General features: G+C 48.2%; 1 pseudogene; it reads right to left on the bottom strand.

The window, feature by feature from the left end:
- Window positions 1-13,252: 13,252 nt before the first annotated feature.
- LOC120375648 overlaps window positions 13,253-25,797 on the bottom strand; it is a 310,655-nt pseudogene continuing 298,110 nt past the window's right edge.

Genomic DNA, 25,797 nt, shown 5'->3' with positions numbered 1-25,797 from the left:
GGGCTGGGGCAGCAGGGGGCGTATGGGTGGGGGAGCACTGGTAGGGGGGAAGGGGAGAGTCGAGAGCTGGGGCAGCACAGGCTGTGTGTGGGGGAGAGCCCAGGGCTGGGTTGGCAGGGGAGTGAAAGTGGTGGGAGGCCCAGAGCTGGGGAGGCAGGGGGTGCAGGTGTGGGGAGGGGAGAGCCCAGGGCTCGGGCAGCAGGGGGATGGGAGGGCAGACAAATTTTTTTTTTGCTTGGGGAGGCAAAAAACCTAGAGCCAGCCCTGCCTCCACATACCGTAAGGTAGGTAGGAGCGGATCATTATTATCCCTACTTGAAAGAGGGAGAAGCTCAGGCTGAGACAGGAGAATTGACTTGTCTTAGGTCACACAGCCGGCCAGTGGCAGAGCTGGGAACAGGACCCAAGACCCCTGATTTTCAAACTAACCATCGGATCTTGAATTTCATCCATTGAATGACCTGAATAAAGTGCTCTCAGATGAGCTCCAGACCAACAGTGCACAGTAATTATTCAGCAAGTATTTGAGGAGAACTGCAATGTTAGAATCATGACCTGCTCAGAGACCATTAATGCAGAGAAGCAGCAAAATTCAAACATATGACTGGTTATGACTTATTTCCTTGGTCTTAAAAGAGAACAAGGACCTGAGTCTCCTCCCTGTCAATAACCCCCTGCTCAGCCAATCAGGGTAGAGACTGAGGACGGGAGGCTGAGGGTTCTCACCAGAGAGCCCAAAGGATGGTCCAGGTCACCGGTGGGGATCACTGCCCGAGCACTATTTCAGCCGCACATTTTTGGGTGGACCACCCACAGTGGGAGCTGCCGAGCACTCCCCTGCAAAACACACACACACACACACACACACACACACACACACACACACACACACACACACACACACACACACACACACACACACACACACACCCCTACCTACCTACCTACCTTCTGGTGTTGGGAGGAACAGGTGAAAGGACAAAAGAAGCACGAGACATAGAGAAAGGAGGGAGGGAGGGATGAAGGAAAAGATTAAACAAAAAGGACAAACCCTAATGTCCCCAGTGATTCTAAGGGACAAAATCCCAGGTGCAGAATAAAATTTGGCCTCCTTAAGCTCGTGTTTTCCATGCGTAGAATTCAACTGTCACCAGATGGATCAGACTGAACAGGTTTCAAACCTCGAGGAGGCTCTTACCTTCTAAACAGGGACGGCTGTTTTCTAGTAAAATCAGGAAAAGGGAAGGGAAAACTCAAAGAGGTTCCTCCCGGCGCTCACGTACCTGAACCCAAATACTCTCTCAGTCCTCAAAGAGAGACCTGGAGAAGGAGACTTGCTGAAGCAAAGCCACAGGGGTCTCTGAGGTTTCCCTGGCCCCTCGCCCCTGTCCTGCCTGGCTGATGTCAGCATCTCTCTGAGAGGTCACCACCTCCCCACCACCTTTGACCAATAGTCTGAGGGCCTGCAAAGGCCTTTGTGATGTCACTGCCACACCCCTCCCTTGCTGTGCCAATGTCCTGCCCCTGGCCAGGCACTTTGGAGGTTTGAGCTACTCCCTGTGGATCACCCCACTCAAGGAGCGTTCGTTCTAGGCAGCAAGCCGGCTAGACAGGAAAACATCAGATGCTGCTCCCAGTGCTACACTCAGTTTTTCAGAAATTAGTCAACTTTATGGTCAGAAGAGACCATTAGAGCATCTAATCTGACCCCCTGCATATCACAGGCCTCCTGTATGACACAATAGCTACTTTTGGGGCAAACACATTCCAGAAAGGCACCTAGTCTTCGGGCTTGGCTACACTTGAGAGTTGCAGCGCTGGTGGTGGCTTTACAGCGCTGTAACTCACTCACCATCCACACTGGCAAGGCACATACAGCGCTGTATCTCCTGGCTACAACACTGGCTGTACTCCACTTCTACAAGAGGAATAAAGACTATAGCGCTGCTGATGCAGTGCTGCCCCGCCACTGTGGCCACCAAAAGCGCTGTTATTGGCCTTCAGAAGTATTCAGCACTATCCCATAGTGCCTGTTCTAGCTACTCTGCTCACCAGTTCGAACTCTACTGCCCTGGCCTCAGGTGACCAGCTGTCAGACCCACCCTTTAATGCCCCGGGAATTTAAAAAAATCCCCTTCCTGTTTGCTCAGCCAGGTGTGGAGTGCAATCAGTGAATCTTTCCAGGTGACCATGCCTCCACGTGGCAAATGAGCCCCAGCATGGAGAATGGCGAGTTGCTGGACCTCATCAGTGTTTGTGGGAGGAAGCTGTGCAGGCCCAGCTGTGCTCCAGCCGTAGGAATTACGAAACCTTTGGGCAGATATCAAGGGCCATGCTGGAAAGGGGCCATGACCGGGATGCGCTGCAGTGCAGGGTTAAAGTGAAGGAGCTGCGGAGTGCCTACTGCAAAGCCCACAATGGAAACCGCCGCTCCGGCTCTGCCCCCATGACCTGCCGATTTTACAAGGAGCTGGACACAATACTTGGGGGTGACCCCACCGCCAATCCGACAACCACGATGGACACTTCAGAGCAGGGGGAGGAGGGGGAAAGCGAGAGTGAGGGTACTGGGGTGGGGGGAGACACCCCGGAGTCCCAGGAGGCATGCAGCCAGGAGTTCTTCTCAAGCCAAGAGGAAGGTAGCCAGTCGCAGCACCCGGTACTTGGTGGAGGACAAACAGAGGAGCAGGTTCCCAGTAAGCGGCTTTTATTTTCAGGATGGAAATTTTTCGGGAGAGGAGGGGGGTTAGGGCTGCATGCATGCATGCCTAGATGCAGAATAAGCGCACTGATGTGGTCTATCACGTTGCGGTGTCGGCCTCAGTAATCTCATCAAAAGTCTCATCCAGAGCGTGGGCAATGCGCTTGTGCATGTTTATTGGGAGAGCCACTGTGGTCCTTGTCCCAGTCAGGCTAACAGCGTCCGCAAGGGGTGGGGGGTTCATTGCTGCACACAGGCAAGCTGCATAGGGGCCAGGGCGGAATCCACATTGCAGTAGAAGACCCTCCCGCTCTTCCCAGGTGACCCGCAGCAGCGAGATATCTTCCAGGATACACTCCTGTGGAAAATGTTGGGATAGTGTTCAGTGTAGGTGCCCTCTGCAGTTGTTGGCTCTCCCCAAGGCACGGAAACCCAGAGGACAGTACAGCCCTGAAACAATTAGTCCCCTTACTCACCCTTTCCGGGGCTCCGTGGGTTATGTGCGCTCTCTTTGGGATGGGAAAATTACGTTATTGTGAAGACTGTATGTGCCCTCCTTAAGTGCAGGGGAATTACTCTGTCTGGTATAAACAATGCTGCCTCTGTTAAGTGTTGCATTTTGCCTTTACAGATGCAACCTTGAGATCTCGGCTGTCCGTGTTATCACTGGCTGAGAGACTGCAAAACCTCTGGCAGAGACAGCGAAAAGCAAAGACGACATGCTGCACGAAGTGATGCACCAACCTCTCACAGAGAATCAAAAAGCGCAGAAGTGGAAGGAGAGGGAAAGCAGGATCCGCAAGGAAAATGCAGCGCACAGGAAGCAAAGCACGGAGCGGCTGATAAGCATCCTGGAACACCAAGCGGACTCTATCCAGGCTCTCGTAGCCATGCAGGCAGAGCACTACCGCCCCTGGTTCCCCCCTGCACCCCTTGTCCCAAAGCTCTTTCCCTTGTGCCCCCATATTAGCTCCAACCCCCCTTCCCCAACATCGAGGTTCTCATCACCACCAGCTGCCCCCAACACCTGTACGTTCACCAACCAGCCCTGAGAACTATGACCCTTACCCTCTGCACTCAACCCCCATCACCATGCAGTATAGCCACCCTGGAGTGCAGCAGTCATTGCACAGCACGCCAGCCAGGACATATTCAAACCTGTGAGTGTACAGTTCCCACCCCACCCCTGCCCTTTCAGATTCCCAAAAGTTGTGTGTCTTTCCATAAAGTAATTTTCTTTTCAATACATGAATTCTTGGCTTTGAAAACAGTCTTTATTATTGCATAAAGTCAAAGATACCTTAGCCCAGGAAAGACACAGGCACTGCAAATCAGCTTAGCAAACACAGATTCCCACTAACATTGTAACCACTGCACTTCACTCCTGTGCAAGGCACCAAACATTACTGTTGGTTTTCAGCCTCAAATTCCTCCCTCAAGGCATCTCTAATCCTTGCAGCCCTGTGCTGGGCCTCTCTAGTAGCCCTGCTCTCTGGCTGTGCAAATTCAGCCTCCAGGACTTGAACCTTGGAGGTCCATGCCTGATTGAATCTTTCACCCTTCCCTTCATAAATATTATGAAGGGTACAGCTTCTGGATATAACCGCAGGGATGCTGCTTTCCCCAAGTCAGATTCCCATACAGAGATCACCAGCACCCCTTTAAATGGCCAAAAGCACACTCTACAGTCATTCGGCACTGGCTCAGCTTGTAGTTGAACCGTTCCTTGCTGCTGTCAAGGCTCCCTGTGTAGGGTTTCATGAGCCAAGGCAGTAACGGGTAAGCGGGGTCTCCAAGGATCACAATGGGCATTTTGACGTCCCCTACTGTGATCCTCTGGTCTGGGAAAAAAGTCCCGGCCTGCAGCTTCTTGAACAGGCCACTGTTCCGAAAGATGCGTGCATCATGCACCTTTACGGGCCAGCCTGCGTTAATGTCAAAGAAATGCCCACGGTGATCCACAAGTGCCTGGAGAACCATAGAGAAATACCCCTTCCGATTAACGTACCCAGATACTAGGTGGGGTGGTGCCAGAATAGGAATATGGGTCCCATCTATCACCCCTCCACAGTTAGGGAAGCCCATTTGTGCAAAGCCATCCACAATGTCCTGCACATTTCCCCAGAGTCACAGTTCTTCTTAGCAGGATGCGATTAATGGCCCTGCAAACTTGCATCAACACGATTCCAACGGTCGACTTTCCCACTTCAAACTGGTTTGCGACAGATCAGTAGCTGTCAGGAGTTGCCAGCTTCCAGATTGCAATAGCCACCCGCTTCTCCACCGGCAGGGGCGGCTCTAGGCACCAGCAAAACAAGCTGGTGCCTAGGGCGGCCAAATCTAGGGGGCGGCAGGCTGCACCGGCGGACCTGCCGCAGTCATGCCTGCGGGAGGTCCACCGGCCCGGGACGACCGGACCTGCGCAGGCATGACTGCGGAGGAGCGCTCGTCCCGCGGCTCGGCTGGACCTCCCACAGGCATGACTGCGGCAGCTCAGCGGGCAGCGGGATCCGCGAACCGTCCGCGGCAGCGGGGTCCAGCCGCGCAACTCGGGACCAGCGGACCCTCTGCAGTCATGCCCGCGGGAGGTCCGCTGCTCCCGCGGCTCCGGGGCACCTCCCGCGCATGACTGCTTGGGGCGGCCAAAACTGTAGAGCCGCCCCTGTCCACCGGCAGGGCAGATCTCAATCTTGTGTCCTTGTGCTGCAGGGTGGGGGTGAGCTCCTCACACAGTCCCATGAAAGTGGCTTTTCTCATCCGAAAGTTCTGCAGCCACTGCTCATTATCCCAGACTTCCATGACAATGTGATCCTACCACTCAGTGCTTGTTTCTTGAGCCCAAAAGTGGCGTTCCATGGTGCTGAGCATGTCTGTGAATGTTACAAGCAATTTTGTGTCGTACGCGTTATGCGACTCGCTATCATTGTTGCACTCCTCACTGTCACTTTGGATCTTAAGGAATAGCTCAACTGCCAAATGTGATGTGCTGGCGAGACTCGTCAGCAAACTCCTCATCAGTTCAGGTTCCACTTTCCGCAGACCGAAAGCGGAACACAGAATTGCGCTGCACAGAAAACGTTGAAAGATGCAAGATGGCGCCAAACATGGACGGAAAAACAGGGATTGCTGGGATGTGAAGCGATGCATCACAGGGCATTGGGAGAGGAACCAGAATGATCCACACCCTCTGCACCCTTCCCACAACCCATGGCACCAGAATGGGAAGAGGTGCTCTGTGGGATAGCTGCCCATAATGCACCACTCCCAACACCACTGCAAATGCTGCAAATGTGGCCACACTGCAGCGCTTTCCCTACACAGCTGTACGAAGACAGCTTTAACTCCCAGCACTGTACACCTGCAAGTGTAGCCAAACCCCCAGTCTCACTGATGCCGTGTCACCTCCTGTGATGTTACTGACATAATCTGTAACGGTACAGATCACCGTTGTGGCCACTGTTCTCTATTTGCAGCCAATATTGTAGAAAGGTTGTTGTGTAAGGGGTCTATGTGGAGGTTCTGATTGACTGATTATAATGATGCTATCTCTAGATGTCTATCATTTTTTGTAGTTGACGTTATGAATATTGGCTCTATGCTGCCCATATTTCAAACTTGTGCTTTGCTTCCGGGAAACACCCCAGACAAGTTGGTGTCAGTTCTGCCTCGCCTCCTTGATGGCCCACTAAGGACCATCTACAATCGACCCACTGACAGAAGGCAGATACACTCTGTGACTCAGCAAGGTCTGCAGGGACCTGCCTATGGACAGAACTCGAAGGTTTTTCTGTGCCACGTGCTGGATCGAGTGTCCTTGCGACAAAGAAAGTAAAGACCACATGGCAAGAGACTATAAAAGGCTGATGCCTCATCTCCAGTCCTGCTTCTACCTCTGGAGGACTTTGCTACAAACTGAAGCTCTAGACAAAGGACTGAATGACCCATCCCAGCTGTGGATGGACTCCAGAGACTTGATTTGAACCTGCAGTTTATTCCATCACTGCTACAAGCCTGAACCAAGAACTTTGCCATTACTGGATGTAACTGATTCCTTTAACAATTTTAGCTCTCATCCATATTTCTTACTTTTATGAATAAACCTTTAGATTTTACATGCTGAAGGATTTGCTAGAGCGTGATTTGTGGGTAAGATCTGATTCATCTATTCACCTGCATTTGGGGCTTGGTCCTTTGACAGAACCCGTTTTCTTTTACTGGGGTATCGGTTTTCATAACCATTCATCCCCATAAGGAGCGGGGCTGGTGGTGATAGAAGGGAACTGGAATAGCTGAGGAATTGCTTGTATGACGTCCGATTGGCCAGTGGGGTAAAACCAAAGTTCTCCCGGCATGGCTGCTGTGACGTGCTTTAATAGTAAAGGGCACCCAGCCTCGGGCTGTGACTGCCCTGCTCCAAGCAATTTGCCCTGAATTGATACTCTCAGCAGTGTCCGCCAGAGGCCGCATCGTTACAGGGGTTGTCCAGGATTACAGCTGGGAACTCTCCGAAGCTCGGATGCGCTTCCTCAGCTAGGGAAGTATGTAACCCACACACCTCCCGGGTGTGGTGGGGCGTCCCAGCTAGTGGCACCGGGATTACTTAGAGGAGAGATAAAACGAGTCTTTTCTACAGTCTTAGCTAGCAGCTAGGTGGCTTTCAGTTCATGCTGTAGAGGCCCACGCACTAAGCTCCTGAGTTCCCAGTTCGATCCCACCCACCGACAAGTCACTGACCCGGATCTGTCAGCGTAACAGACACAGCTGCCACCCCAAGAAGGAGAGAGCTGCCATGCCATACCCGGCTGCAAAGAGGTGCCAAGCAGTGAGCTGACACTGTTCAGAGCTTCCTGTGACAAACTGCAAACTTTGGACAATAGTGAGGTGGCAGGAAGTGTTGCCCTCAGAGTGGCCTGGGTCAGAGCCCATGGGAGGCCCTGGGCTCCCCCACTATCTGCTGCGTCCTTCCACCCCAAAGGACCAAAACCCTGACCACTAGGCAACTTCCTCAAGAGCGAAGGCTGTCACGAGGCATCTGTCTTTGAAAATTTGCAGAGGATGCGGGAGCAGAAAGGGGAGAGAGGATGAGGGTGGCTCTTGGGGGGAGGGAGGGAGGGAGGGAGCCTTATGGGAATCTCTTGTTTACCGCCATCAACCCAATGATCAGACCATTGATGCCTAGAATCTTCCCTGACATGTTGTAATTGATTGGATCTAGGTTTTAAAACAGTTACCACATTTGCAGATGGAGAAATGTCAGCGAGTTGAGTGGAAGGCCATTGCAAGCTCAGCTAATTAGGCAATGTGGCTTATGCCCCATCTAACAAGCTCCTTAAACAATAGCTCCCAGTTTTCATTTACATTCTGCTGTATAGTGTTTATCTCCAAAACACTTTCACTGATCATTTGGGTCAGCTTTGGAAAGTTAGCCCTTTCAGTGCACCAAATATAAATATTGCTGTCGAGGACTGCCCTCTATTGGTCATAAGAACAGCCAGACTGGATCAGACCAATGGTCCAGCCAGCCCAGAATCCTGTCCTCCCACAGTGGCCAATGCCAGGTGCCCGCGAGGGAATCAACAGAACAGGGAATCATCAAGCGATCCATCCCATCGCCCAGTCCCAGCTTCCGGCAAACAGGCTGGGGACACTTCAAGAGCATGGTTTTGTATCCCTGCCCATCCTGGCTAATAGCCAATGATGGACCCATCCTCCATCAACTTATCTAGTTCTTTGGTACACCCTGTTATAGTCTTGGCCCTCACAGCATCCTCTGGCAATGTTTCCCCAGGTTGACTGTGTGTTGGGTGAAGAAATACTTCCTTTGGTTTATTTTAAACCTGCTCTCTATTCATTTCATCGGGTGACCCCAGTTCTTGTGTTATGAGTAAATAGCACTTCCCTACAGAGCCAGACTAACACGGCTACCCCTCTGATACTTCCTTATTTACTTTCTCCAAACCCGTCATTTTATAGACCTCTATCCTAGCCCCGCCTTAGTCATCTCTTTTCCAAGCTGAAAACTCCCCTCAGTCTTATTAATCTCACCTCACATGGAAGCTGTTCCACACCCCAATCATTTTGGTTGCCCTTTTCTGTGCCTTTCCCAATTCCAATATATCTTTTTGAGATGGGAGACCAGCTCCAGTATTCAAGATGTGGGCCTACCACAGATTTATAGACAGGCAATATTATATTTCTGTCTTGCTAGCCATCCCTTTCCTAATGACTTCCCAACATTTTGTTCGCTTTTTTGACTGCCAATGCACATTGAGTGGATGTTTTCAGAGAAGTATCCACAGTGACTCCAAGATCTCTTTCTTAAGTTGTAAGAGCTAATTTAGACCCCATCAGTTTAGATGTAGAATTGAGATCATGTTTTCCCATGTGCATTACTTTGCATTGATCCACATTGAATTTCATCTGCTTTTTTGCTGCCCAGTCATTCACTTTGGTGAGATCCCTTTGTCACACTTCACACTCTCTTTTGGACGTAACTAACTTGAGTTGGTTTGTATCTGTCATGAATAGTTAGTAAAGGGTTAAAAATAGTACCTGGTAGGCACCTGACCTGAGGACCAATCAGGGAAGAGAATTTGAAATTTCTAGGAGGAACTTTTTCCCTCTGATCCTGTGTGTTTTGTCTTTAGCCGTCTGGAGTTACAAGAGTCCAGATGTTTTAATCAAGTCTACAAGTTTCTACCTTTCTGAACTAATTTCTTCTAGTCAAGATAGTGAGTATTAGAAAGATACTTTGTGTCATTATCTAATAATCCTATGTTTGCAATTCTGTGTGTTTGTTATTGATTATTCTTAATTCTGTCTGTACTGGTTGTACTGAGAAGAGAGAGAGTCTCTCCAGAACTTAGCAAGGTTATACCCTATGAGTGTCAGCTTGGACTCATAGAGATTCTGTATTTTCTTGTTTTTCTTTTAATAAATTCTTTCTATAAAGATTTGATTAAATCCCTTCTACTGTGGATATAGGGAAGGGGCTAAGACATTCTCTCTCGGTGGTGAGACAGCTTATCTCCGGGCAGAGAAGGGAGGGGAAGAGATAGTTCCTCTTGGGTTTGATTCAAGCAGTTTGAATCAGGTATCTCTTTCCTGGACTAGGGAAGGAGGAGGGAGGTAAGTCCCTCTTTGTGTTGAGTCAAGGATTTGACTCGGTGTATATCTTCCCAGTGGCTAGGAGAGAGGGAGGGGAGGTTCCTCCTCTGTGAGTTGATCTGTGTTCCCAGGGAGTGTCTTCTGAGGAGACAGGGGAAAACAGGGTGTCCCGGCCCACGTAATTGACCGAGGTGGTGGCAGCAAAGGGAGACCTACCTAGGATTTTGGGGTGGGGGAAGACATGCGGGTCCTCACCTTGAAACCCCCCAGTTTCAAGTGAGGGTAGACTCTGACAGTATCATCTGCAAATGTTTCCACCTCACTGTTTACCCCTTTTTCCAGATCACTCAGGAGTATGTTGAACAGTGCTGGTCCCAGTACAGACCCGAGGGGGACACCACTATTTACCTCTCTCCATTCTGAAAATCAGACCCTTTCGTTCTTGCCTTTGAACCAGTTACCTATCCCAGAGAGGATCTTCCATCTTATCCCATTTTGCTTCAGAGCCTTTGGGGAGAGACCTTGTCAAAGGTTTTCTGAAATTCTAATTATTATATATCCACTGGATCAACTTTATTCACATTCTTGTTGAATACATCAAATAATTATAGTAGATTCGTGAGGCATGATTTTCCTTTACAAAAACCATTCTCCATTATGTTCAGGAGCTCCACTATACAAGGATGCTTGAAATGAATGTGAACACTCAACATTTTGCTGTCCAAATGCATAAAAACCTAGCAAACCTGTCCATCAGCTGAAATCAGTTCCAATCCTCTAAGTGTCTAGTTTATGTTTTCATCAATTAAACAAAGGGATCATATGAATGTACATTTGCAGATCCCTCTTCTCCAGGGCTGTGCTGTGCAGAAGAACAAGAACCACATCCAGCTGCAGTTCAGGAGTCTGACGAGCAAAGGCAACTTGCTGCAGGCTAAAGTCACCAGCACTTGGGCTCCTTCACATTCAGCCAACGGCTGGGCCCCCAGGACAAGGCATGAGAAGAAGACAGTGGCTGTGAGCAGGAAAATAGCCACCAAGAAGCTGGCCAAAGCTGTCAAGATCCTCAGGAAGGTCACCATGCCCATGTCTAGAATGTACTGACTGCAGCAGGGACCAAAAGGCAGAGAAAAGCCCTCAAAGTTCTAAGCTGCCAAGCCCCAGAAGGTGATCACAATCCTACCTAAAATCAAGACAGGATAAGGCTAATGTCATCTCCAAAGCCAGGGCTAAGAAGGTAACACTGAGAAAGAAGTGGAGAGATTTCCATTGGGATGACTCCTGCTCCCCTAATGGCTCTGTTATGAATCACCATGGACCACCCGGAGAGATCAAAGTCCTGCAGGACAAACAGCCCCATGGACAGTATAATGAAGTGGTGGCGGTGGGGGGAAGTGCTGTGTTTTGTGTAACACCTGCCAGGTGAGTGATGCACTGACAGGGCAGCTGCCCATGAGCTCATTCTCTTCGATCTGCTTCTGCTGTTACTTCAGAGCCAGCACTACTGGGAGTGTGTCCCTGTCACTTCACCAGCTCTAGAACAGGCTCTGTCTGCAGCCCAGCTCTGATTAATCCCACTTGTTAATGTATTCCTACTGCGATACTTTCCCAGTTCTCTGCCTCATCCTAACATTCCGGTCAGAGACTGAATATGGAGAGGATGGACTAATTTGTGTGACATTCGGTAAGTTGCCATCGTATGTGATTGAAACCTCTGCTGGAGGTGGGCAGGAGCCTGTTACACACATAAAATAGCTAAGCTTGACCAAACTACCTGCTACACATTCAAACCTTCCTGTACACACACAATAGAAATTGGGGCTCTGAGAAATGGCAACTTTCCTTTAACACAGATCATTGTTTTCTGTACTTCCAGAGGCACTGAAGTAGCAGCTGTTTAAAGGTAATGTGCTTCTATTTCATGATCAGCAGCAGAGCCTCTGTCAATTTGCCACCCATAGAGCTGATTGTTTCTAACTGCAGGGTTAGCCAGACCATTCAGTAACATTATCGCTCTGTTCACAAAGCCTTTGGTTAGTGACAAATCATGAGACTTATCCCTTCCTGCTGTAATTCAACTGACTCCAGGGTCTCTTTCCCCATTTCTGGTTCCAAGAAAATAAATTAAAACAACCTTCAGAACTAACATGCCGTGGGAAAGTGGAAATGTTGGTAGCTCAAATAATTCAGTTTCTTCTGTATCTTGTGTGTGTCTATCTGCTTTGTGTGTGTGACCAGTGGGGCTTTTTGTTTGCTCCTGGCAGGTGCAACCCTGTCAGATTTGTCTGTGGGGAGGGGCCAGAGAAGACAGACACCCTGGCCTTCCAGGTTGGGGTTAGGCAAAGGAATAACAACCCTGTCCCACAAAAAACAAAATATGTTACAGAAACAGTGGTAGGAACAGTGCTAGAGAAACTGGTAAATAATCACAATGCCCTGGCTTGAAGTAATCGGAAACACAGAATTCAAAAAGCAAAGCTCAGGGGCTATTTCGGGTTTATTCTCTGAGCTTAGCCATGTGCTATAGCACAGGGAGCACTTTGGGAAGTCTCCCATCCCACAACGGGGGAAAGGAAAAGGATTCTTAGGCTCTAGCACGGATTGAACGAGGATGGTGATGGGGAATAAGGGAATCCCTCTGACTTACCCTAACTACGTCTGTTGTTACAATGGGTGAAATGACATTTTTCCCTACCCCTGCCCTGTTCCTGCTCTTTGTTATAGTTCAATATATTTTAAGTGTGGAAAATAATAAAAATATCTGCTCCCCAGCACAACCTAAAGCAACATCAGAGCAACTGGGAATGAAACAATTGGTTCCCCAAGGGAGAACTCGATGACTAACAATTGCTGTGAAATGGGGGAACAGTATAACCGTGATGCTCAGGGTTTGTTTAGACTAGGAAAAGTGATGGAGTTTAGGTCAGGTCAAGGGGGAAGCTAATGCCAACCACTGCACCTGGGCTGCATCTGCTCTACAACTATAATTGTCTTGTTACACCAAGATCACTAACTTAAGCAGCCGCCATGTACAGCCCTAGTGGATGTCAGGCACAGGTACTTTTTGCCTCAGTGTAGCTTGTTGGGATCAAACCTCTCTCCCACCTGGAGCTGATGAACATTCCTGGCAGGAGGGACACACACTCCTACGACTCAAAGGAAAGGAGTTGATAGAAAAGATCACAGGACTGACCCCAAAGAAGGGTGAGCTGCAAAAGGCAGAAGCAGGCAACTGATCTGATGGAGCTGAGAGACCTTGGTGAAGATGGTGCAAAAATCACTATGTGGGAATTAGCAAATGTAATTAAAAAAACCAAACTTTGGCCAGCCCTAGTCAAGGGATTTATAACAGTTCTCTCTCATGTGGATTTTCTGATGTCTAATAAGGCTTGTGTGCTGATTGAAGCTTTTCCCGCACTCAGAGCATGTGTAGGGCATCACCCCTGTGTGGATTCTCTCATGTCTGATAAGGTGAGAGCGCCGATTGAAGCTTTTCCCGCACTCAGAGCACGTGTAGGGCGTCTCCCCTGTGTGGATTCTCTGATGTGTGATAAGGTCAGAGCTCCGCCCGAAACTTTTCCCGCACTCAGAGCACGTGTAGGGCGTCTCCCCTGTGTGGATTCTCTGATGTGTGATAAGGTGTGAGCGCCGATTGAAGCTTTTCCCACACTCAGAGCACGTGTAGGGCATCTCCCTGTGTGGATTCTCTCATGTCTGATAAGGTGTGAGCTCTGCCCGAAGCTTTTCCCGCACTCAGAGCACATGTAGGGTGTCTCCCCTGTGTGGATTCTCTGATGTGTGATAAGGTCAGAGCGCCGCCCGAAGCTTTTCCCGCACTCAGAGCACCTGTAGGGCGTCTCCCCTGTGTGGATTCTCTGATGTGTAATAAGGTTTGAGCGCTGATTGAAGCTTTTCCCGCACTCAGAACACGTGTAGGGTGTCTCCCCAGTGTGGATTCTCTCATGTCTGATAAGGTCTGAGCGCTGATTGAAGCTTTTCCCGCACTCAGAGCACATGTAGGGCGTCTCCCCTGTGTGGATTCTCTGATGTGTGATAAGGTTTGAGCACCGATTGAAGCTTTTCCCGCACTCATGGCACATGTAGCGTCTCTCTTCCAGGTTGATTCTGTTGCGTGGAATAAGGGCTGAGTGGCTACTGTAATTTTCCTCTGGCCTCTGCTGAGTCTCACAGGCTTTTGTGCTTTCTGGGAGTGCACAACACCGGAAACATTCCCTTTGGATCTTCCTGATAACATCCAATGTGGATCTACTTGCACAGTGTCTTCCTGCTGGGGTTTCTCCTCCTCGTTCTCACTCACCAGCCCATCGCCGGATGGGAGACAGACAGAATCCAGACATAGGTCACTCCTGTGCCTGAGAAAAGGAAATGTCAGAGAGGAATGGAAAAAGGGATGAACAAACCAAAATATATATGGGAGATATCAAACTTATCAGGTGCTGATTTTCCCCAAGCCCTTCCACAGAGAAGGGAGGAAGGCATCAGTTCTGGGTCCTCATTGCACCATAACTCTCAGGGGAAAGTTTGGGGAGGGACCTGCTGCCAGTTGTCAGTCAGAATAGGAGGAAGCCATGAGTGACATCTGCCATAATGATTCCACATCTGCAGGAACAATCCTGAACTTGAAGAGCTCACAGGGTCTTTGTAGGGCATCCCAAATGTTTCCTGCATTCCTAAGCAGTTGTTGAGTTGTTTAACCAAGTCCTCACCTGTGAAGGCAGCTCTCGGGATCACTTCTTTCCCAGAGCCCTGGAGGTCCGGGACCCACGGTTCTTCCCCTCGGTCCAGCTGCGAGATCACATCAGGTTTGGAAATTGGAAACCCTACTGCAGGCAAAGAAAACAAGGGAGGTCAGTGGAATTTGTGGGATACTTGTCACAAAGAATATTCCATAGTTTTAACCCCATCTCATTTTTAGGCAGTAACATCTGTAGCCCTCAGGATTCATCTGCTTGCCTGCATCAATATCTCTTTTCTTATAAGTACAGTATTGTGATAGGTTTATTAATTCATATTAAAAATATGTTTGGCTGTAATGCAAGAAACCTACAGGCCAAAACCTGCATTTTAAGCTAAAGAAAAGTTAGCATAGCTACATCCTGTGCCCTTTTACCCAGAAAAGGAACTGTTTTTCCTATACCCAAATAAAGTGCCTACGCTTAGGTCTAAGACCCTTTACCTAGATCAACAGACAATGAAGAATAGCAAAGGGGATTTTTCAAAGTTGTACTCACAGACTTAACAAGTACCCCACAAGTGCGCAGATACCTGCTATCCATACGCACACACATACTAGCCTATGGAGTAAGCGTATCCTAACATTTCTATGGGGGAAGACTGAAATTTGGGCATAAGAGGAAGGATTTCCGGCATTTATTTCCATAAAAAGAGGTAACCTACCTCTTTTTACCCGCACCTCAACCTCCTCCTCCTTCTCTACACTTCACCATCTTCAACTACGTATTCATGCTATCCATCTACGACAGCTATTAACCAGTAATAGGCGCACTTATTTTCTTTTCAAACTTTAAGTTCAAAAGGAACTCGGCTAAGCTTGGTCTCTCTAAACTTTATTTTAATTTGTGTGTTAGATTATTTAGTTGAGCTAAAAGTAAATTCCAAAGTAGCTTTGACAGCTCTTTACATTAGTTTCCTTGCAAGAGCTGTGAAACCAGAACCGCCAGAGGTGAGGCCAACGCCAGTTTATCAAAACAGGGTGTGAATATTAACCAAAGTTTGCAGCACATAATATTGTATCATCATATGTATCTCTTGAATAACAGTAATACAATTGTAACTCTGTAATTCTACCTGTTTTACAATTTACTTACTATTTCATTGAGTTTAATAAAAAGTCTTTATGACTATATCTGTCTCCGTGTGAGCTTCCTGTCATACCCTTGAAGGTCCCTTTATCAATTCTGTGGAACCTGATTCGAAACACGAACTTTTATCTTCTGATCAAACAAATTGGCGAGCCTAAACTCATATTAATTAATATAAATGATTAAGTATTATTAGTAATTAATTAAAATAATTACAATACACATTAAATTAAGTTGATAAATCAAATCAACATTACTAACACACCCCAAATAAGGCTACGCATCCCAAGGCCATCTTCCTTGGCTCAAAGTGGCAGGAGAGTTACTATTATAACAAATCATATTCACTACCTTAGTGCCTAAGGACCAACTAACAGTGGGTCCCCATTGTGCTAGGCAAAGTACAAACAGAGAATAGTAGATGGCCCATGCCCTGAAGAATTTACAATCTAAATCAGGGTAGGAAACCTGCGGCAGCGAGCTGATTTTCAGTGGCACTCACACTGCCTGGGTCCTGGCCCCTGGTCCGAGGGGGGGGGCTCTGCATTTTAATTTAATTTTAAATTAAGCTTCTTAGACATTTTTAAAACCTTATTTATTTTACATACAACAATAGTTTAGTTCTATATTATAGACTTATAGAAAGAGACCTTCTAAAAACATTAAAATGTGTTATGGCACACGGAACCTTAAATTAGAGTGAATAAATAAAGACTCGGCACAGCACTTCTGAAAGGTTGCCGACCCCTGATCTAAATACACAAGACAGACACAGAATGGGGGAAGGGCTAGAACCCACTGTTAGAATAGACATATTCGGGCCTGCCTGTAAAGCCTATAGTTTAAGAATTTAGGGATATTTTTATCACTTTGTCTTTATACCCCTGTAACTAGCTAAGAATCAAAATCTCAGTCTGCCTGTGTCTGGGCCTTCTCTCACTGTGACAGTCTGAGGCCTTGTTCTTAGGCTAAGGCCTTTGGCTAAGTAGCAGGGGCAGCCATAAGCTGGGAAGCGAAGGGTCACATCCTCACATCCCAAACCAGTCACACTGAAATAAGGTGCTATTGGGCTGTTCGGAAGATGATCCTGTCCTGATAGCGCCCATCACCACCAGATAAAGAAATAGATCTTAAGATGGTTAATGAAAACTTAGTCTGACAGCATCCTGTCTGGCAAGAAATCACTTCTCAATGGTTGTGGTTCTGAAACCCTCATTTCTGTATTGTTTTATCTTTATGGCCACCACTTTTACCTTGTTAATCAGTCTGGTTCTCTAATTGTTTCTGTCTGCTGCATAATTAATTTTTCTAGGTGTAAGTTCATTAGGGCAGTGGAATATGCTTGCTTGGAAATAACCCTAATAAACATCGCATTATCTGTGCTTCAGACTTCTGGTCTTTCGCTGCTTGCTGTCTGCGTGACAAGAACCAGGGAAGTGGGAGGGTGAAGGGAAAACCCTCTAACAAATGGACATGACCTGATAACCAAGAGGTGAGCCTTTAAGGAAGGTTTTAATACACTTTGGAACGGACCAGGATTCCCTGAAGACTGAGAGGGAGCGATGGTAAGCGCATTTAGATTCTTTTCTTGTTTTATATCTTTTCCCCATAAGGCTTAACCTCTGGCACACTGTCATGGATCCATAGGATCTCTGCAATGCCCTGGCTTTTAAACAGTCCTTGGGAGGTGCCTCTTGAGTGCACTAGACACCCAAGGGGTCCCACTCTTCCACAAGGACAGGCCACTTAGTTTCAACACCTGAGACTGAGCCACTTCCTCGGTGCCCTTCCTCCACACTCCTCTCCACTTCTTCCCATTACTCTCAGCCGGCACCACCTGCCGGCACGTTGGGAGATTCTTGTGTTCCCTCTTCACCTCTCACTACCTCGTCCTTCCCTGCTGCTTCTTAGCTCTAACCCTGCACACACCCTCCCCATGTCCTGGCACCCCAGAATTATCTACTCCCCCCTTCTCCTCCCCTCCCATAGCTCTGTTCTCCCTTCACCCGTGGGGTCCTGAATGGCAACATTATACGCTCTCCTATCGAAAGAGGAGCTCATCTGACTGTCACACAAGCCATGCATGAGTCATACACCTATTTACTCAATTTAGAATTCTACAGGAGGTATATTTTCCTCTTAAAATGAGGAAAAGGCATGAAAGCTACAGTTATTAATGTATCCAATAAGGATACATTAAATTCAATTTAAAATGACTGATGGCACTAAAAAGGCACATGTCCAAAATGATATTAGTGGGTGGGAGATAAGGCAAAAAAGGGGGGGCAAGGAAACTTGTCAAAACTTGTATGACAAATAAAGGTATAAAGTTATCACTACTCGGGTTCTTTAGAGACCCCACAGCTTCTAATAACCCAGGGGACAGGACTCCTTACCCAGCGAGGTCACCGTCTCATAGTTCTCCTGCATGACACCCCTGTAGAGGGCTCTCTGAGCGGGGTCCAGCAGAGCCCATTCCTCTCTGGTGAAATACACAGCCACCTCCTCGAAGGTCACCGTCCCCTGAAAGAGCAAGAGTCCAACATTCAGTACCTGCTGCTCCACTCACAGTCCCATTATTCACAGAACAGCAGCACCAGGTAAATGGAAGCTCCGGGAGGCACATGTTAACAGAGTCCCACCTCACCTTGTCTAGAGCAGCCAGGAGGCATCAGAGGGTGGAAAGAGAGAACCTCTGTGTCTCCCAGCTGACAGACGGAGGCAGGGTCTTCACGTTTATCACATACCTACTAGCCAGAGCTTAATATAGGAGATGAGGCTGTCTCTGGACCCTGCTGGTGGCTCCCTGGTAGGAATCCCAACACTCTCCAAATAAAATATATGGAAGAAAGGGGAAGTCAATAGTAAAGAATAGAAGGTCAGAATTGTAGAAAGTTAGCAAGGGAAGCTATCAGAAATAAATGACCAATTAATGAAAATAAGAAGGAAGTTTTTTAAAAGTATATTAAGTACAAAATTAATCCTAACAATGGAAGTGGCAAATTACTACATGGAAATGGCAGAATTATCAAAAATAATGTAGAAGAGGTAAAAGTGTTAAATAAATATTTCTCTCCTGGATTTGGAGAAAAACGGATGATGTAAGTCATATAAGACGTTGACGACGACAGTCTTTCCATTCCAACAATAACTCACGAGGATGTTGAACAGCAGCTATTACAGTTAGACATGTTTAAATAAGCAGGTCCAGATAACTTGTATCCATGAGTTTTGAAAGACCTGGTGGAGGAGTGTGGTGGACTGTTAATGGTGATTATAATTAGGACTTGGAACACTGGGAAATTCCAGAAGACTGGACTAAAGCTAATGCTGTGCTAATATTTTAAAAGTGTAAAAGAGATGACCCAGCTAATTACAAGAGTGTTAGTCTGATACTGGGCAAGATAATGGAGCAGCGAATATGGATTTAATTAATAAAGAATGAAAGGAGGGTAATATAATTAGTACCAATTAACAAAGGTTCAGAGACAACAGATCCAACCAAACTAACTGGATATCCTTATTGGATGAGATCAAAAGTTTGGTTGCAACTAATAGTATTGATGTAATATATGCCTTACAGAAGTTTAGGTATGACTTGGTTCAGCACAACATTTTGACTAGAAAACTAGAAAGACACAAAATAAACACGGCATACATTAAATAGATTAAAAACTATGATTGTAAATGGGGAACCATGGTCAAGTGGATTTCTTTCTAGGGGGTTCCCACAAGGATTGGTTCTTGGCCTGTGCTATTTAACATTCTTATCCATGACCTGGAAGAGAATATAAAATCATCACCGATAACGTTTGCAGTTGCCACAAAGATCGGGGTTGGTGGTAACTAATGAAGTGTCAGTAGGTTCAGGCTCCAGCACTGGGAGTCTGGGAAGTTTTCCCAGCCCTGGCTAGAGGGCTATTTCCTGTTCCACAAAGAGGGAAGTTCCATTCACAACACTTGTGCCTTGAAATTAGGCCCTGACACTACACCCCACATTCAGCCTAGTGGTATGATTATCAAATGATTAGGACATAATTATGATGCATTTTGTGCAAGATGCGTCATGTTCAGTGTCACTGGAAAAGTTATGATTTGCTGAATATGATTGTCCTATTTGTGTGCATGTTTCATATTCGTATCTGAAGTTATGGATATTGACTCTGTATCTGTATTTCAAATGTGCTTACTCTGGGTAACATCCACAACGAGCCTTTCAGGTACAACAAAGAAGCCAGACAGTGTTCATGGCTCATCAACAAAGACAATGGACCATGGAAGAGCTTAGCCTTCCTGTGAATGTTTCAGCCAGCCTATGAGTCATGGCTACTATGACTCAGCAGGACATGGTAGGGCCTGTGACCAGACCACATGACACTAAACTCCATTTTGGTACCTCTATTTTTCCACAAACTGAGTTTGGAACAAATGGTTCCTGCCATATGGAAAAGCTACATAAGGTGGGGTGTGACGTCATCTCTTGGCCTCATTCCCCACACAAGAAAATTCCTGGAAATACCTGAGGAACAAAGACTGAACTGGGGGAAAGTGTTGGTCCCAGGGTAAAGGGATTTCTAGCTTGTGTATGGAAACTTGGTGGACTGCTTCTATCATCAGTCAGGGTGAGAAATTGCTAATTCAAATTCTATCCAGATAGTATGTTAGGCTTAGTTTGAGTTTTTGGTCATTTAAGTAATCTGCTTTGATCTGTTTGCTACCACTTACAGCTGGGAAATTGGCTTTTGTCTTCTATCTGTCCTTGAGTGACTTAGGTAAAACACTCAGGTAGCTCAGTTGGCTGCATGGCGCCACCTGCTGTCGTGTTGGGTGATAACAGGGCCTGGAGAAGCTGGCTGAATCTCCAGCAAAGCAGTGTGAGAAGGGCCAGCCCAGCTTGAGGGTTAGAGGGCACAGCGGTTCCCAGAAGCCCCCCAGACTGCACCCCGGGGTGACAACCCATCACACCCTAGAGTACACAAGTCTCAGCAGGTTTGTCACATCCTGTCCCCTCCCATTCCACACCCTAGATAGTTCCTGCCTCCCACCCTCCTATACATTTACTGCTCCTCTCCCTCCAAGCAGAACCCACCACCAGCTGTCTGATAATCCCTTACCTGAGCCAGCTCCATTGCAGCCATTTCCTTCCCCCTGGGAGGAGGGGATGATTTGGGGCGAAACGTGGATGTTATTCTGTAGCCTGCCAGGGTGAGAAGGGCAATGTGAGAGAATTCAGACAGGGTTTCTGTCCTTTCCACATGTTGATTCCCCCCAGGATTTTTCCCTGCTAATGGACATTCTAGGTTCTGCCACACTGTGAAGCACAGAGTGACCTTAACCCAGTACAGGCTTAGCCCCCTCCCACCAGGGTGTAACCCTCCGAGACAGGGTGACACCCTCCCAGCAGCAGAGTCTCTCTGTTAAACTTATCAAGTGTGTGGGCGATACCAAGCTGGGAGGGGTTGCAAGTGCTTTGGAGGATAGAATTAAAATTCAAAATCATCTGGACAAACTGGAGAAATGGTCTGAAGTAAATAGGATGAAATTCAATAAGGACAAATCCAAAGTACTCCACTTAGGAAGGAACAATCAGCTCCACACATACAAGACAGGAAATGACTGCCCAGGAAGGAGCACTGCAGAAACGGATCTGGGAGTCGCAGTGGATCACAAGCTAAATATGAGTCAACAGTGTTACACTGTTGCAAAAAAGCAAGTATAATTCTGAGATGTATTAGCAGGAGTATTGTAAGCAAGACACAAGTAGTAATTCTTCCACTCTACTCCGCACTGATTAGGCCTCAACTGGAATAGTGTGTCCAGTTCTGGGTGCCACATTTCAGGAAAGATGTGGACAAATTGGAGAAAGTCCAGAGAAGAGCAACAAAAATGCTTAAAGGTCTAGAGAACATGACCTATGAGGGAAAACTGAAAAAATTGTGTTTGTTTAGTCTGGAGCAGATATGATCAGCTTTCAAGTACGTAAAAGTTCGTTTCAAGGAGGAAGGAGAAACATTGTTCTTCTTAACCTCTGAGGACAGGACAAAAAGCAATGGGCTTAAATTGTAGCAAGGCAGGTTTAGGTTGGACATAAGGAAAAACTCCCTAACTGGCCGGGCGGTTAAGCACTGGAATAAATTGCCTAGGGAGGTTGTGGAATCTCCATCGTTGGGGATTTTTAAGAGCAGGCTGGACAAACACCTCTCAGGGATGGTCTAGATCAGGGCTGGCCAACATGTGGCTCTTTAGAATTTAATATGGCTCCTTGTATAGGCACCAACTCCGGGGTTGGAGCTACAGGCACCAACTTTCCAGTGTGCTGGGTGTGCTCACTACTCAGCTACAGGTCCTGCCCCCAGTCCACCCCTTCCCTCAGCCTGCAGTGCCCTTGCTCCATTCCCCCCCCCCCCCCCCGGGTCTTGCATAGCGTGAACAGCGGATCGGGGGGTGCAAGGAGGAGGAGGTGCTGATTAGTGTGGCTTCCCATGGGTGGGAGGCGCTGGGAGAAGGGGGTGGGAGCTGATGGGGGGCTGCTGATGTATTACTGTGATTCTTTGGCAATCTACATTGGTAAACTCTGGCTCCTTCTCAGGCTCAGGTTGGTCACTCCTGGTCTAGATAATACTTTGTCCTCCCTTGAGGGCAGGGGACTGGACTGGTGACCTCTCGAGGTCCCTTCCAGTTCTGTGATTCCATAAACCAAAGGCCAGAGACGAGCAGAATCAAAGGAGTCACTCTGGGGATTCTCCCTGTCACTGTTCCCAAGGCAGCTCTCTCAGGTTAACTAAGTTGTTGGATGCTCCAGCCTTTATACAGTCTCTCCTGGCAGTGCCCCTTTCATGGGCTGGGCCTAGTTTTAGCTTTTGGCAAGTGTGACCCCGGGGGCGCTGAGACTGGGCCTTCTTGCCGCAGCACATCTTGTTCCTTTCTGTGGCTCCCCAGCGAGTTCAAATGAGTAGATACTCCTCATACAGACTGTGAACATAAGAATGTGTTTAGTGTTTAGACTTTATTGAATGCTTGTGAGTTGCTGCCTGGGTTAACATCTGACTAGTTGCATTGGGAGCCTCTGTGGCTCTGTAAATCATCAGACAGGAGAGAGACTTTACCTGTGCAAAGTGCTGATTGGCAATAGAATGCATTACACCCTGCCTGGCAGGAAAGGCCCATCAACATCAGAGAGACTATTATGGGACGTTAACAAAGACACAAAAAACTGTTGTTGTGCTCTTGATTTCCCATTAGCTGAGTTTCCAGGACAGAGCACATGGTAGGAAGGGGATATAAAACCCCATGCAGAAGGAACTGATGATCTGTATGCTGCTTGGACTCTGGGGGGCAAAGTTTCTAGGCATAAGCAAGAGATACCCAGCTGCTTAGCCGGGGTTAGTCCTAAAGAATATGTAGAGCTTGCTTATTATAGAAGCTTCTATTACCTTTGATATTTAAGACAACTCGTCTGCATCTATAGGATTACCTGCTTTAACTTTGTAAACAACTCTCCTTTCCTTTTAAACAAGTCTTAATACAGGTTATGACAGGACTGGCTACAAGTGTTGTCTTTGTTGGAAGATCTAAGATTCAATTGACCTAAGGAAGTGACTGGTCCTTCGGGACTGGCAGTAACTTGAACATTGCTGTGATTCGTGGGGTAAGGCAGGGGTTCTCAACCAGGGGTCTGGGGCCCCCTGGGGGGCCGTGAGCAGCTTTCAGGGGGCTGCCATTAGGCTGGCATTAGACTCGCTGAGGCTCAGGGCAGAAAGCTGAAGTCCCAGCGCATGGGGCTGAAGTCCAGGGCCCTGAGCCCCATCACCAGGGCTGAAGCCAAAGCCTAAGCAATGTAGCTTTGTGGGGGCCCCTGTGGCGTGGGGCCGCAGGCAGTTGCCCTGCTTGCTGCCCCTAATGCCAGCCCTGGCTTTTATATGCAGAAAACCAGTTATTGTGGCCCTCATGGGCAGTGGAGTTTTTATAGCATGTGTGTATGGGGTGGGGGGTGGGGGGAGCTCAGAAAGATATATGGGATCACCCAAAGGGGACTGTCTGTGATTCCATGTTAATGCTGTTACAGAGCCTGAAGTGTTTACACTGGATTCTAGGTTGGTGAAATCTCCATACAGACCTCACACCCAATTTGGGGTTTGTTCCCTGCTTCTTACCAGTCTGCCCGAGGCTGGTGCTCGTGCTCTCGAGTCACTGGAGACAGCGTTACAGAGAGAGGGGCTGTGACTTCCCCACGGTCACTGAACAGGTCTGTGACAGAGCCAGGAACAGACCCTGTTAGCTCCAGAGCCCCGTCACCCGCAGCTTGGGAAGGTCCCCCGAGCACACTGGATTAGGCTGCAGGAAGAGGTGTGCAGGCACTGCAGATGAGCTGCCCTGCCAAGACACCCTGTGCATCCCTGGACAAACCACCTCGCTGGGGGGGTGTCCCCTGGGTCAGGAGAAGTCAGTGTCCAGCCCTGTGGGGCTGTGCTCCTGGCTCATACCTCCAGCGCTCACTGCTGCCCCTCCCTTCCCAGCTGCACTGTTCAGCCAGCCCCAGGCCTCTGTGAGGTCACTTCCCCCCACCCCCACCTCAAACCTTCAAACTGGGGCATGGTGCACCAGTACCAATCAGAGTGCACTAGTGTAAATTCTGTCTGTACTAAGGGTTTGCACCAGTGCCTAAAACACCAGGGTGGCAGAGACCTTCAGTGCCCAAAACAGCAGTACGGTGGCACTAGAACTGGGATCTATTTCTAGCTCTGTCAGGACAGCCTGGGTGACCTCGGACACGTCAATGTTTCTCCTCCCAACTTCAGTCTCTTTACCCAGCTGCCCACTCACTGGGGTCTCCTCTCTCTCCAGAGCTGCTCACCACTCAGATCTGTGTGGGTGTCCCCAGAGCTAAGGCAGGGCAGCTCTGGAATAGTCTTACAAGGGGGGCTGGGGAGTCTCTTTCCCTGGAAGTTTTTAAGAACAAGTAGGACAAAGCTCTGTCAGAGATAATCTACATATACTTGGTCCTGCCTCGGCAGAGAGAGCTGGACTTGATGACATCTTGAGGTCTTATCTAGCCCTACATTTCTAGGATGCGATACAATATATACATATAAAAACCCAACATACAGAATAAAACCCACCACAACATAATGTCAGGCAATTCAGGGGGGAAAAAACACAACCTGCACTCCACAGCATAGAATGACAATACAAAGGAGAAGAAAGCAACACGATGCAAACGATGACATCCTAGGACAAAAGTACACAATGCAAAAGAGCTCAGCTCAAACTAACACAACACAGGCACCAAACAAGCTGAGGCAAAACAATGAATCATAAAACTGCTACACAACATGGTGCGTCACAGTTCCTAATGGCACCATGCAAAACAGCTCAGCGTAGAACAGGACACAGCACAAAAGAGAATTATTTCAGTGTAGGCCTGGAAGGGATCTTGAGAGGCGTCTACTCCAGCCCCCTGTGATGAGGCAGAACCAAGTATCCCTAGACATTCCCAGACTGGTGTATCTCTAACCTGGTCTTAGAAACCTCCAATGAAGGAAATTCCACAGCCTCCCTTGGAAGCCAATGCAAGGCAAACACAGCCCAAAACAAGCTGTACACACACGCTGGGCTTGGGGTTAAGGGGAGAGGCAAGAATTCAAACAATCTGGGTTCAGTTCCCAGTTTTGCCCCAAATTCTCCATGCAAACTTGTTAGACACCGGCGGCTGGCCCGTGCCCGCTGACTTGGGCTCACACGGCTCAGGCTGTGGGGCTGTTTAATGGTGGTGTCCATGTTCCAGCTGGGGCTGCAGCCCAAGGTCTGGCACCCTCCCACCTCGCAGGGTCCTACAGCCTGGCCCCAGCCCGAGCCCAGACATTTACACTGCAATTAACCAGCCCCTTCGCCTGAGCCCTGTGAGCCTGAGGCAGCTGCCATGGGCCAGCTGGGGGGGGTTTATGGCAGGGTAGAGATACCCTGGGTGTCTGTTCAGCACCTGTCACAATGGGGACCCTGACCATGGTCAGTGTCTGTGCAGAGCCCTGCACAACAGGGGGCCTGACCTCAGTCGGGGGCTCTGCAACTCCCGGCATAACAGGATCCCGGATTTTGTTTAGTGCCCCTGCAGCAACTGGCAAAATGTGGGGGCAGGATCTCTGTCAG

The sequence above is a fragment of the Mauremys reevesii genome, linkage group 12 (genome assembly GCF_016161935.1).
Source record: "Mauremys reevesii isolate NIE-2019 linkage group 12, ASM1616193v1, whole genome shotgun sequence".
In the NCBI taxonomy this organism is placed as follows: Eukaryota; Metazoa; Chordata; order Testudines; family Geoemydidae; genus Mauremys; species Mauremys reevesii.
Note: the sequence above shows the minus strand (reverse complement) of the source record. Positions and strands in the feature narration are given on the sequence as shown.